We start from the raw sequence: 12450 nt of genomic DNA, 5'->3' as shown, positions 1-12450 counted from the left end.
CTAGAAGGCCACAATATTACACACCACCAAGATAGTCTGAAAGTTCCCGGCAAATGAGAAATGACCGTGCTTGGCTATGTCCGGACATCAGGTTTCACCAGCTGCTGAGAAACTGAAAAGACAGAACAACTTACTATAAATACAAGAGTCAGATGGCAACGAACTATATAACTACCGAGCAGTAATTATAGGTGGGCCAATCCACAGTAACCGTCCGGATATAGTAACACAGGATAGACAAAGAACAACAGTTTATTCAATAGATAAAGCCATTGCATTCACACTAAACATAGATAAATTAGTGCTTGCAAAACACAGCAATCTGCTGAATTCACCCTTACACACTGTTCATATTCTATACCTTCACAGTATGGTCCGAGACAAGATTGACCCGGCCCAAGAATCCCCTCATAACAAGTTCCTGCACCAACTTCTGAACCACAGATCGTTTTACAATGTACAGATACACCATTGGACATGAATAACTGGGTGATTCATCCTATATTAATGTTTTAGAGGGCAAGCAGAGTGTAGTTTACAGAGAAAAAAAAAATCGTTTATGGGGAAAAAGCATCTACTATCTCAACATCCTGTCCTATTTTACCTAAGACATGAAAACATAATAGCCATTGTGATTTAAATATATTTGCTGAAACTGAAAATGGAAAGAACATTCTGGAACTTTGGAGTTAATTATATAGCTATTTATAATCATTACTACCATCAAACACTGACCTCACTGCTATATCATAAAATATCCTCATAACTGATATGTAATTATAATTGTAATATGTAATTATTAATTCAACAATATTAAGCACAACCAATATAGTCTGAAAGTTCCCAGCAACTGAGAAATGTATGTGCTGGCCATGTCCGGACCAGCTGCTGAGAAACAGAAAAGACACAACAATTTACTATCAATACACGTTAGATTCCTACAAATTACATGCCAATTGGTCAGTTACTACAGATGTGAAAATCCTTAATAACTGTCCGGATAAAATAACACAGGATAGACAAAGAACAACAACTTATTTAATAGATATAGTCATTCGGAACATATTAGGTGTTCTGCACGAGGACTCCCAATTTTCTTTGCAGCGCAGTCAGGTCTGCACGATTAGCAATTCGGCTGCACATTTAATTCTACAACCAAAGTGCATGACCATGCATTATCCAACATTGTATTTCACATTACAATTTCGTCCCAATTCTACTAACCTGTGTAAGGCACTCTGCAAACGACGTCTTTCCTCAACAGTACCTGCCCCTACACCAATATTCGTACTGTCTCAAAAATTCGCAGAAAAAAAAAGCGGTTCCATCATCTATATCATTAACATAGAACACAAATAAGTGTTCCCTGCACCGACACCTGCGGAACACCGTTTGTCACTGGCAAACAGCCAGCAACGGATCCTTTTTTTTCCCACTCGCTGCCTCCGACCATTCACCCAATGCTCCTCGTATTTCTTGTAATACAATGGACTCTTAATTTGCTAAGCAGCCTCATGCGTGGCACCTTGTCAAAGGTCTTTTGAGAGTCCCAATAGACAACATCTGTGCACCCTCCTTATCTATCTACATGGATTCTCCTCAACCAAATCCAGCAGATCAGTCAGGATTTTATCACAATTTCTGAAATATGTATGTCCCTTCGGCCTGATGATATCTGCGTAGGATACCGAGCGAGACAGCAGAGGAACGTGCTGACTTTGTCCTCCTTTGTCCTCATGCTTAACAATTGAATCCAATATCTTCCCAACCACTAAGGTCTGGCTATCTGATACATATTTCCCTTTCTGCTACCTTCCTCCTTTCCTAAAGAATCTGGTGGCAGTTACATTCTTTCAGTCCTCTGACACTGTGCCAGAATCCAATGGTTTTCAGAAAGATCATTAAAAATGCCTCAGCATCTCCATCGCTCATTCTTTTCCAACCCAAAGGTGTAGTTCATCAGGCCCGGGTGACTTATGTACCCTTAGGTCTTTCAGGTGATTGAGCACCTTCTCTCTTGTAACAGAAAGCGAGCCCACCTCTCTTCCTTCACACACGACAACATCAGGCAAACTGCTGGAGTCTCCCACAGTGAAGACTGATGCTACATACTCATATAGCTCAACTGCCATCTCATTGTTCCCCGTTGTTTTTTCTCTTGCCTCATTTTCTCGCGGTCCTATATCCCCTTTCATTCCTCATTTAATTTTATGTACTTGATAATGCTGTTACTATCCACTTAGAAATTTTTTTGTCATCTTGCTTCGAATTTCATCTTTTCCTTCTAATGGATCCTTCAGTTGCTCTCCGTATGTTTAATCTTCATCTTTGCGCTGTTCTATGCTCTCTCCTTAGTGTAAGGGGGTTTCGTCTTTTATGTTACTGCGGAGGCTACATTTGCTTTGGCGTTCGGTTTGACTTCCCTTGTCAGCCACGATTGTACTATTTTGCTTTTTGCCTCTTTCTTTGTTTTTACAATAGATCTATTCTGCACGTTCCCCGGTTTTACCAGAAACTCACTCCATTTCTGCACTGCAAACAACGCTGAAAGCATCTCCTTTAAATTCCTTCGGCCGAGACTTTCACATACCACTGTAATCTCGTTTACTGCACTGAAACACTACTGCGTCAGACTTTAAATTCTTCTTGTCGCATGTCAATTTGAAGTCAATCATAGTGTGATCACTGCCTTTGATTTCAACGCTGTGACTCAGAATGGAAGGCGAGAGAGCAGGAGTTACAGGGGATTAAATAGTTGGATGAGCAGACAGGGGGTTCAGTGGAGACACCTAGATGGAGGAGAAAAAAGGCCGTGATATGGGGGCAGCGGGATACTGATCCAATGCAGAGTTGGGTTCACTAAAATGTCTCAACACTTTTGACACAATATCATCATTCCCTGCAATAATATCGTTAGCCTCATGATCTTGTATATTGTATATCCGTTTCCGTGGTGAATGCCGGTTTGAGGTAATCATGAAGGATTTTCAGCACTTCCTGTCTCCAGATACGCTGCTTTCTTCATTAAAAGGCCCACCATTCTCCTCGCTCCCCATTTACTCCTCATTTTCCTTTTGGATATCCCTTGTTGCAACAATCGCGTTTTGTTTAATAACCTCCGCATTTCTGGCTCGAATTAAGACGGCTAAACATTAAACTTCATTTATTTTCTCCTGCCGACATTTGCAATGCTTCGCTTCATATATATTTCCGAGCCTCGCCTTGTCCTGCTTCATACTTAGCTTCACCCTCAGATAAAAAAGAAACATGCTGATACTGAGATCCAAACGATAAAATATCCACCTCTGAAATGTGGACTTAGCCCCGGCGGGGATTCATAATAAAAGTTTCCCAGTTCCAGCCCAATGCATTTATATTCGGAGCTCCCTCCGTGAAGACCAGTCTGATCATAACCTATAACGACCTTTACACATCTGCGATTATGGGCACTGTACCCAAAATTTTCCCCATCGAATAATTGGTAATGTGGTCGGTATAACTCCATATTCTCTTTTCTAATCCACTTGGAGCCTCAGGGAATGGAACAGTTGAAAACTAATGCTGCTTATTATGAAATTACCTATTAACTTAAAGGGTTCTTTGCTTCTGTGTTTGCTGTGGAAGGCGCGATCAGTGTGCCAGAGTCCCGAGAGTGCCAGGCATCGGGATTGAGTGACATTGTTATTACCAATGAAGACGTGCTCGGCAAACACAAAAGTCTTCAGGTGAAAATGTTAACTGGGCCAGGCGGACTACACCTAGAGTTCTGAGAGGGTTTGCAGAAGAGATAATGGATATAATGGTCATCTCCTTTCAAGAATGACTTGATTCTGGCATGTCCCGCAGCACTGAAAGATTACAAACGTCAGACCGCTCTTTACAAAGGGAGGAAGGGAAAATCGTCCGGGATTTGGATTATGTGGAAGCTGTGTAAACTGCCCGTTAAGTCAGTGCAGAAATTGATCTGGATAAGATTGCAACTGGTGTGAGTCCGAGGAAGTACCGGTATATCATCTGTAGGCGTTAAGTTGGGTGAATTTTCGCACTTCGGAATAAGTGCTAGTGCGACAAGTCCCGGGTTCAAATGTAACGCTGAGTACTACCGGCTCGTAGGACTCATTTCAGTTATATAGACATAGGAGGTAAAAATTCGTATGTACAGGATTTACGAGATTAAAACACCCAGCCAGGTTGAGGAGAGCTAGCATGACTCTGTTCGGGGCAGGTCTGGTCTTACAACTTGAAAGAGTATTTTAACAAGGTGACGACAGGGATTGATGAGTGTAGAGCAGTGGATGCTGTCTACATGCCTTCAGTCAGGCGTTTGACATACTCGCTCAAGAGGAGAAACAAAGGGATGGGCGGCCAATTGCCTCCCTGGACTCAGAACATATTTGCGCATAGACGGCAGAGTAAGGTGACCGAAGCGACTTATCCGAGATGGAGATCTGCAATTAGTGATGCTCGGCAGTGATCTGTGCTGAGATGCCTGATGCTTGTGATTTATATAAATGACCTGCATGAACGACTAGATGGGTGGGCTGGTAGGTTTGCGGATGATGCCAAGGTTGATGGAGTTGTGGCCACTGTAGAAGTCTGGCAAAGAATACAATGAGGCACAAATGAGTTGCAGATATTAACATCGACAGGACAGATAGAAATTAACCCAGATAAATCCGCGATGCAGCACGCTGATAACAAGTAAATTTAAAGAAACAGTACAGTGTTTGGGCAAGCTCCTGAAGAGAGTTGCTGAACAGAGCTACCCTGGGATCTAAGGTCCCAGCCTCTTGAAAGTGGCTACGCAGGTCAACAAGGTGATTAAGAGACTTTTAGAATGCCTAATATTATCAGTCAACGCAGGGATCTTAAATCAAGACATTATGTTGCAAATTATGAAAACTCTAGTCAGGGCACGTCGGAACACTGCTCGGATCAGACAACATGTCTTATGCGTCCGGTGCTCCCGATGTGGCCTTTTATATATTGGCGAGACCCGACGCAGACTGGGACACCGCTTTGCTGAACACCTGCACTCTGTCCGCCAGAGAAAGCAGGATCTCCCAGTGGCCACACATTTTAATTCCACATCCTCAGGTTGGAGGAACAACACCTTATATTCCGTCTGGGTAGCCTCCAACCTGATGGCATGAACATCGACTTCTCTAACTTCCGCTAATGTCCCACCTCCCACTCGTACCCCATCTGTTACTTTTTTTTTATACACACATTCTTTCTCTCACTCTCCTTTTTCTCTGTCTGTCCCTCTGAATATACCCCTTGCCCATCCTCTGGGTCCCCCCCCCGACCTCATCTTTCTTCCCGGACCTCCTGTCCCATGATCCTCTCGTATCCCTTTTGCCTATCACCTGTCCAGCTCTTGGCTCCATCCCTCCCCCTCCTGTCTTCTCCTATCATTTTGGATCTCCCCCACCACCTCCAACTTTCAAATCCCTTACTCACTCTTCCTTCAGTTAGTCCTGACGGAGGGTCTTGGCCTGAAATGTCGACTGCGCCTCTTCCTAGAGATGCTGCCTGGCCTGCTGCGTTCACCAGCAACTGTTATGTGTGTTGCTTGTCTTATGTCGAGAGGCTGGACAAACGGGTCGTTTTCTCTGAAGCGCCTGAGTCTCAGGGGAGATTTGGCAGATATTTATAAGCTTATGAGAGGCATAGATAGAGAAATAGGGAGTATCTGTCCCCAGTGTTCAAATATGTAAGAGCAGAGGCTATGCGTCGAAAATGAGAGGAAGTAGTTTCAAGCTGGATGTGAGGAATAGTTGTTTTTTTTTTCACTCTGAGACCGTGGATGCCTGGAATGCGCTGCCTGGTATTGACGTGGAGGCAAATACGTTAGAAGATTTTAAGAGACGCCTGGATAGTCATAAGAATGTAAGACGGTGGAGGATATTGAGATTGCCGAGGTAGGACTGATGAGTGCTTGGGTATTTTTCATTTAATTTATAGCTGGTTCCGAACTTCTATGTTCCAAGTAATTGACAAATGACTCCCTCAGCGGACATTTTTAAAACATCTATACACACGCGCCCACACACAGACACACGCACACACACACACACACACACACACACACACACACACACACACACACACACACGTATATGTATAAACAAGCAATGACTGTCGAGGCCATCCGATGAGGAGCCCTTGAAAATCAATCCATACGTCATGGTGCAGGGCAACGTCGGGATTAGAATTTTTCAGGTGTATTAATTGCTTTGATGGCGGTCCTGTCAGTGCTAACGCCCCTGTATCACCTTCCAGAGAATGAAGAGAGCATGGTCTGGGTGATGGAGAGCACTGATGATGGATTTTGCTTTTCGGCTACTGCGTTCCTTGTAGATGCAGTCAATAATGAGAAGGGTTTTACCCCTGATGGACTGGGCTGTATTCATATTACTTTAAAAGAATATTTTCTTTACAGCTGGTACAGGAACCCATACAATGGTTGCATAACCGTGACCTCAGTACGGGTTCCGCTGCCGCTTCAGCAGCTTAAAATGACTCCGCACTGATCTCCTCCTGCCGCTGAACCCTGCATGCGGGACCTGTGCTGCGCCGGCCCGCACAGCGTCTCCCGCACCCACGTTCAGGTGCCTCTCTGATGAGGTGACACACCATCTGTTTCGCCTGATGTACCCGGTTTCGCCTGCTGTACCCGGTGTTGCCAGTGCAGTGAGGCTGCACCTCTTCGGTGAGATCCGAATGATTATAGGGGAACGTTTCTGCGAGTCCCTCGGCACCGTCGTGCGCAATAGTTAGAACTGCCTCTGGTCAGCAAATCTACTCCATCTTCCTATTCCCATACTGAGAGTTTATTCCTTAAATATTTATTATACTTACAAATCGAGCGCCGCCCCAACAAATATCAGAGAATGCGCTTTAACCGTAAATTAATCAAGGAACAATTTACAAAAAGTAATTAACCAACCGGACAGCTCTTTAAAGTGTGGAAAGACAGATGGTGAATACGAGCACATTGAACCAGTGGGACACACAGACTGTCCTTACCGAGAACATTGCAATTGATCTCAGGACTCCGACCCTAACCGTTAGGTTAAGAGCCTGACCACGGTCTTTGCTGCTGGAATGATATTTTTAGGGGAAACAGTTCGTATTCTGTCTGGGTAGTTTACTACCTACGGGTATGAACAGCGATTTCTCCAGCATCCAAATCCTTTGTCCCCACTCACTACTCTCTCCTGTTCCATCAACTTTCCTGGTTCCCCTCTCGTTTCTTGTTCTCAGCTCACTTACCCATCTTCTCCCCCGGTGAACCCCCTTCCTCGCTTTCGTGTACTAGCCAGTGTCCTCAGGTTCCCACATCCATGTTCTCGTACAGTTTCCGCCGATCACCGCTCAGTTTCCTACATCACCCCGCCCGATCCTACACTGTCCATCACTTATTTTCACCACCTCTCCCCCCGTCAGTAGTTAATCCACCTCATCGTACCCTGAGCCGGCCCCTTGACCTTTCCAATCCAGAAAAAGTCTCTCCAAAGTGTCAGCTGTTCATTCTCTTCATTGGAACATGACAGCACCAGAGCAGTCCCGTCGCCCCACAAAGTCGCACTGTACCAGTTATATAAGTAACCTAATGACTAACCAATCTTATCTGCTTGAATTATCAGCATGTCCTTCCATTTTCCTCAGAGGCACATGTCTGTATCAGCAGCTCCTCAATGTCTCCCCTCCTTGTGTCCCCACCACCACACCAGGAAGTGCATCCCATGCACCCACTACTCTCTGTGTAAAGGTCTTGCTCTTTCGAGTTCATTTGAAATTACCGCCCGAAGATCCTCCGGCGCCTTGCGTAAGTTAAATTGTTTGTGTCGTCCGCAAGATTATTAGTCAACTCATTCACATGCATCCAAGTTATTTATATGTGTCACAAATCCCGGAACAACTCACTGTCGAACTTATTCTACAGACTGTTATTTCTCCTTTGTAATTAAAATGCGATTCCCGGGTGACAACATTGAAATCTCGGCATTGTCGACTGCCATCTTCTGCTGGCACACGAATCTACTTTTCTTTTATGTTTGCATAGTGTTATCAAAAACCAGAGGCGTCATAGTCATAGACTTACCTGCCTGGGAGATATTCCCCTATTTCTCAACCGTTTCGAAGCAACAGACACTGAACTGCCGTATTACTTTGACACAGTTATGATTTCTGTGACCACAGTTTCAACCCATCTGCACTTTTACCAGCCTCCTTCAAAATCTCCAACTCCATCACGTCCCATTCGCCCTTCAATTTATAATAACCAGTGGTCCCAGTAGCCCTTCAATTTATAATAACCAGTGGTCCCAGTTGCCCTTCAATTTATAATAACCTACCAGATAAAATGGGACATATTGGGCGGTATGGGAGAAGTGTCACCGAGGATTAATGCAATCCTGACAACGCCGAATGAACTTTGCCATGAGGCGTAAGGGCGATTTCACAGTCTCCTTCAGCTGCACCCTGAACCTGGCCTGGACCACGGCGTAAAGGGCCGTGTTGGTGCAGCAGCTGAGGAGCTGCAGCATGTAGCCCAGTTCCCGCAGAGAACTCGGGGGAATCGAATCAAAGCTGTCCCATATGGAATACACCGTCAGCAGCGCCCACAGCAGGATGAAATTCCCCGACATAACCAGCAGTAAGAGGAGGGCTTGCCTCCGGTTCTTCAACTCCGGGTCGGCGGGCATTTCGCCATCCCGCGAACCACGGAGTCTCCTCCGGGCTCGGCTGGCGAGGAAGACGTGTCTGATGGTTAAACTATTGAGCAGGAGTATCAGGACAAAGGGGAATATTGGGGTGAGGAGGGAATGAATCAGTCGAAATGTTGCCAGCTGAGAAATGGAAAATAAACGGTTAGTATTAAGGCAGAGCAAGGAACTATTTAATGCCGAATATGACTCATCGAGCATAAAGTACCAGAATATGTTCTTTACGCAGCTCAGCACAGTCACTGTCCCCAGAACCAGAGCCGCCGCTCTCCCGGTGCAGTATCTTCGTTTCAGCTCCTGAAAACAAATGGCGACAAACCGATCAAAGGTGAAAGTGACGGTGAACCAGACAGAACAGTCCGTGGCGGCGTAGAACACAACGGCGTGGATATTACACACGGGAGCACTACGTGACCAGTAGAGAAACTCCATTGACACGTTAGTCACCGGAATCTTGTTCAATACCAGATCGAAGAGAACGACGAGCTGATCCGCTGCTACCATGGCAACCAGGTACCTTGTGACGCCTTTGGAGAGACCGCACTTTCCCCGCGACAGGATGACGATTGTCACCACGTTCACTGTGCGGAGGGAAATAAAGACCATTGACACAGATTTGGATGGAAGCATTCTCTGAAAACAATTATTTTAATCTGCAGCACTTCCGAGAGCAGAGAGGAACATGGAATTAATGTATCTGCTGAGGAGATTATTGGGAGCTGTTATTAAATCGGTAGTGATTATAATGTACCTGCTGAAGTTCAGGGGAATGAGGGGAACCTCACTGAAACCTATCGAACATTGAATGGCCCTGATATCGTGGACGTGGAGAGGGTTGCTTCTGTCGTGGGGGAGTCGACAACCTGAAGACGAGGCTTCACAATAGAAAGACATCTATTTAGAACGGAGATGGGGAGTAACTTCTTCAGACCGAGACAGACGAGTGTGTGGAATCCATCGCGGCAGACGGCTGTGGGAGGCAGGTCATTTGAACCTTTGTTGAGGAGAGAGATAGGCTCTTGACTCATCGGGTCGTCGACGGCTACAGGATGGGCGCCAGAATGTGGTTGAGAGCGATAATGAATCAGTTACGGTCGAATGGCGGGGAAGGCTCGGTGCTCGAATGTCCGAATTTAGCTTCCGAGCCTTGTGGGCAAAGCTGTCATAGCAACCGATGGCTGGAATGTATTCTGATCTTTGGCACCCGAAGAACGAGTTGCAAACGGGAATTGTTGAGAGAGTAATGAACTAATTAATGTACTAAATACCAAGGTGACAGAAATTCAACTTCACTCAACTGTATACACGAGAGAAAACGAGAACATAAGAAGATTAATAATTGGAGCAGGAACAGTCCATGCTTTCGATCAGGCATGATCTGACAGTGATGATGATCTTGGCTGATCTGACTATGGACTCATCGCCGCATACCTACCTTTTCCTCATGACTATTAATTCGACTACTATGCAAAAATTATGGCAGCCAGTCTTAAATATATTTATTGAGGTTGCCTCCACTGCTTCACTGAGCAGAGAATTCCACAGATTCACCCCCCTCTGAGAGAAGAAGTTCCTTCCTAATCACAGTCCTAAATTTACTCCGCAGAATCCTCAGGCTATGTCCCGTAGTTCCAGTCTCACTTACCACTGGAAACAGCTTTCCTGCCACTATCTTATCTATCCATTCCATAATTTTATATGTTTCTAGAATATTTCCTCTCATTCTTCTGAGTTCCAGCTAGTACGATTCCAGTCGACTCGATTTCCATTCATAGTCCAACCACCTCATCTCTGGAATCAACTGGAGATACGCCTTCACAGCCAGTTTATCCATCTTCAAGTCGGGAGACCGGAACAGCACAGTACTCCAAATGCCACCTCACCAGTACCTTGTGCAGTTGCCACATAACCTCCATAAACATGGTATTTGTATTCTTGATAGCCCGCTGCACCTGCAAACTAACCTTCTGTGATTCAAGCACATGCACTCCCAAGCCCCTCCGCAGAGCAGCATAGCGCAATCGTTCACCACTTCATTAATATTCTGTTCTTACATTTGCCTTCCCCAAGTGGATAACCTCACAGTTACCAAATTTTCACTCCACGGCCAGGCGCTGGTACATTCGCTGAATATACTAATATCCTACTGCATGCCGTCAGTTTCCTCTGCATTCTTCGTGTCGGCGAGTGATCACGGCAGTGATGATGCCCACGTGACCTTTTGCTTGTTTAACTGGGGAGCCGTTGGACGTATTTATTTATTCGTTTAATTCCGTTCGTCCCATATTCTTCCATCATATTTAACCTGACAAAATGAATGGCCTCACACTTATCTGTGTTGAACTCCATCTGCCTCTTCTTACCGCAGTTTTGCATCCCATCAACACTATCCAAAACACCCCAATTTTGGGTGATGAGAAAATTTACTGACCCATCGCTGCACTTCTTTCCCCAGGTCATTTATAAAGATGACGAAGTGTACGGGTTCCAGAACAAATCCCTGAGGCATACCCCTGGTCAACGCCCTCAATGCAGAATATGAATGTCTGCAAGCCATTTCTGGATATACATAGCAACAGCCCCTTGGGTCACATTCCTGATTATTTTCACGATAAGCCTTGCATGGTATATCTTATCAAATACACTCAGCCGATGTTTGCTGAAACGATACCAGTTGGAAAGACCTGCCTTTCAATTGGCGAGTCGTAAGAAGACAGGTATGAAAGAGAAGCTGACTTATATTTTTCCACGTAAATCATGAGGAAGAGACGAGAGACTTACCAGGAAGAGCTACAATGGCGAGTACAGGGTAGTAAACCAGTCTGAATGTCATAAGCGCATAAAAGATACGTGAGTCCAACGTTAACCATTCATAATTTTCAACAAGATATTGATACGCCCAGAAATTATTCTGCTCAACTCCAGGAGCATTCCGCGATATATTTCGCAGATTATGATCCATTGCTGGGATAGTCAGATTCCTGTTCCCGATCCAGCCTCTGTCTTCTCTAGGTCTGCAGCCGCTGGTCTCTGACAGCGTAGACTGTTGGCTCTCACTGAAACTGTCGTTGTGAGGTATACCGTACATATTAATAGACCAGGTAACCAGCAGCCACACCTCCGCGGTGACGTTGACAATCCCTACGGGCACATTCTTAATTAGGTTCTACGGAATGACAGGTACGTTTAACCCTTTGTCTGCAGACCGTCAGAGAAGCGATACAATAGCAGATTGGAAGTGTATGTAATAATCCCAGCAGTCGGCTGTCCACGGATGCCTGCCGTGTTTGTAAAAGGACACACAATTGGGAAACTTATTGACACACAGCCAGACACTGATATACAACCAGTCTGGAAAGGAAGGTGCACGCAAAAAAAAAAAAACAAACAAACAATAATGATGATATAAAGAGATTAAAATAATTATTGCATAGATTGTTCTTTAATATTTTGGATGCCGTCGCGGAGTATTGGGATGGGGCGCGCACGGGAAGAATCAACTGACAGTGTTCAGTCACAGTGTTCGGGTCTCAGGCACTTGGATTGCCTCTGTGACTCAGAAAGGAAGTGGACGTTGAGCGGTGTCTAAGTGTGTGCGAGGTGGCGGGGGCGTGGGGGGGGGTGGTCCGGTAGGGTGAAATTCACGGTGTTGTGAAAGGATATTTGTTAGTGGTGCTGACAGGTAGTTCTATCGGCGACAACGTCAGGGATATCT

Source organism: Mobula birostris, chromosome 13, assembly GCF_030028105.1.
Source record: "Mobula birostris isolate sMobBir1 chromosome 13, sMobBir1.hap1, whole genome shotgun sequence".
In the NCBI taxonomy this organism is placed as follows: Eukaryota; Metazoa; Chordata; class Chondrichthyes; order Myliobatiformes; family Myliobatidae; genus Mobula; species Mobula birostris.
The sequence above is the reverse complement of the archived record's forward strand: the minus strand, read 5'-3'. Positions refer to the sequence as shown.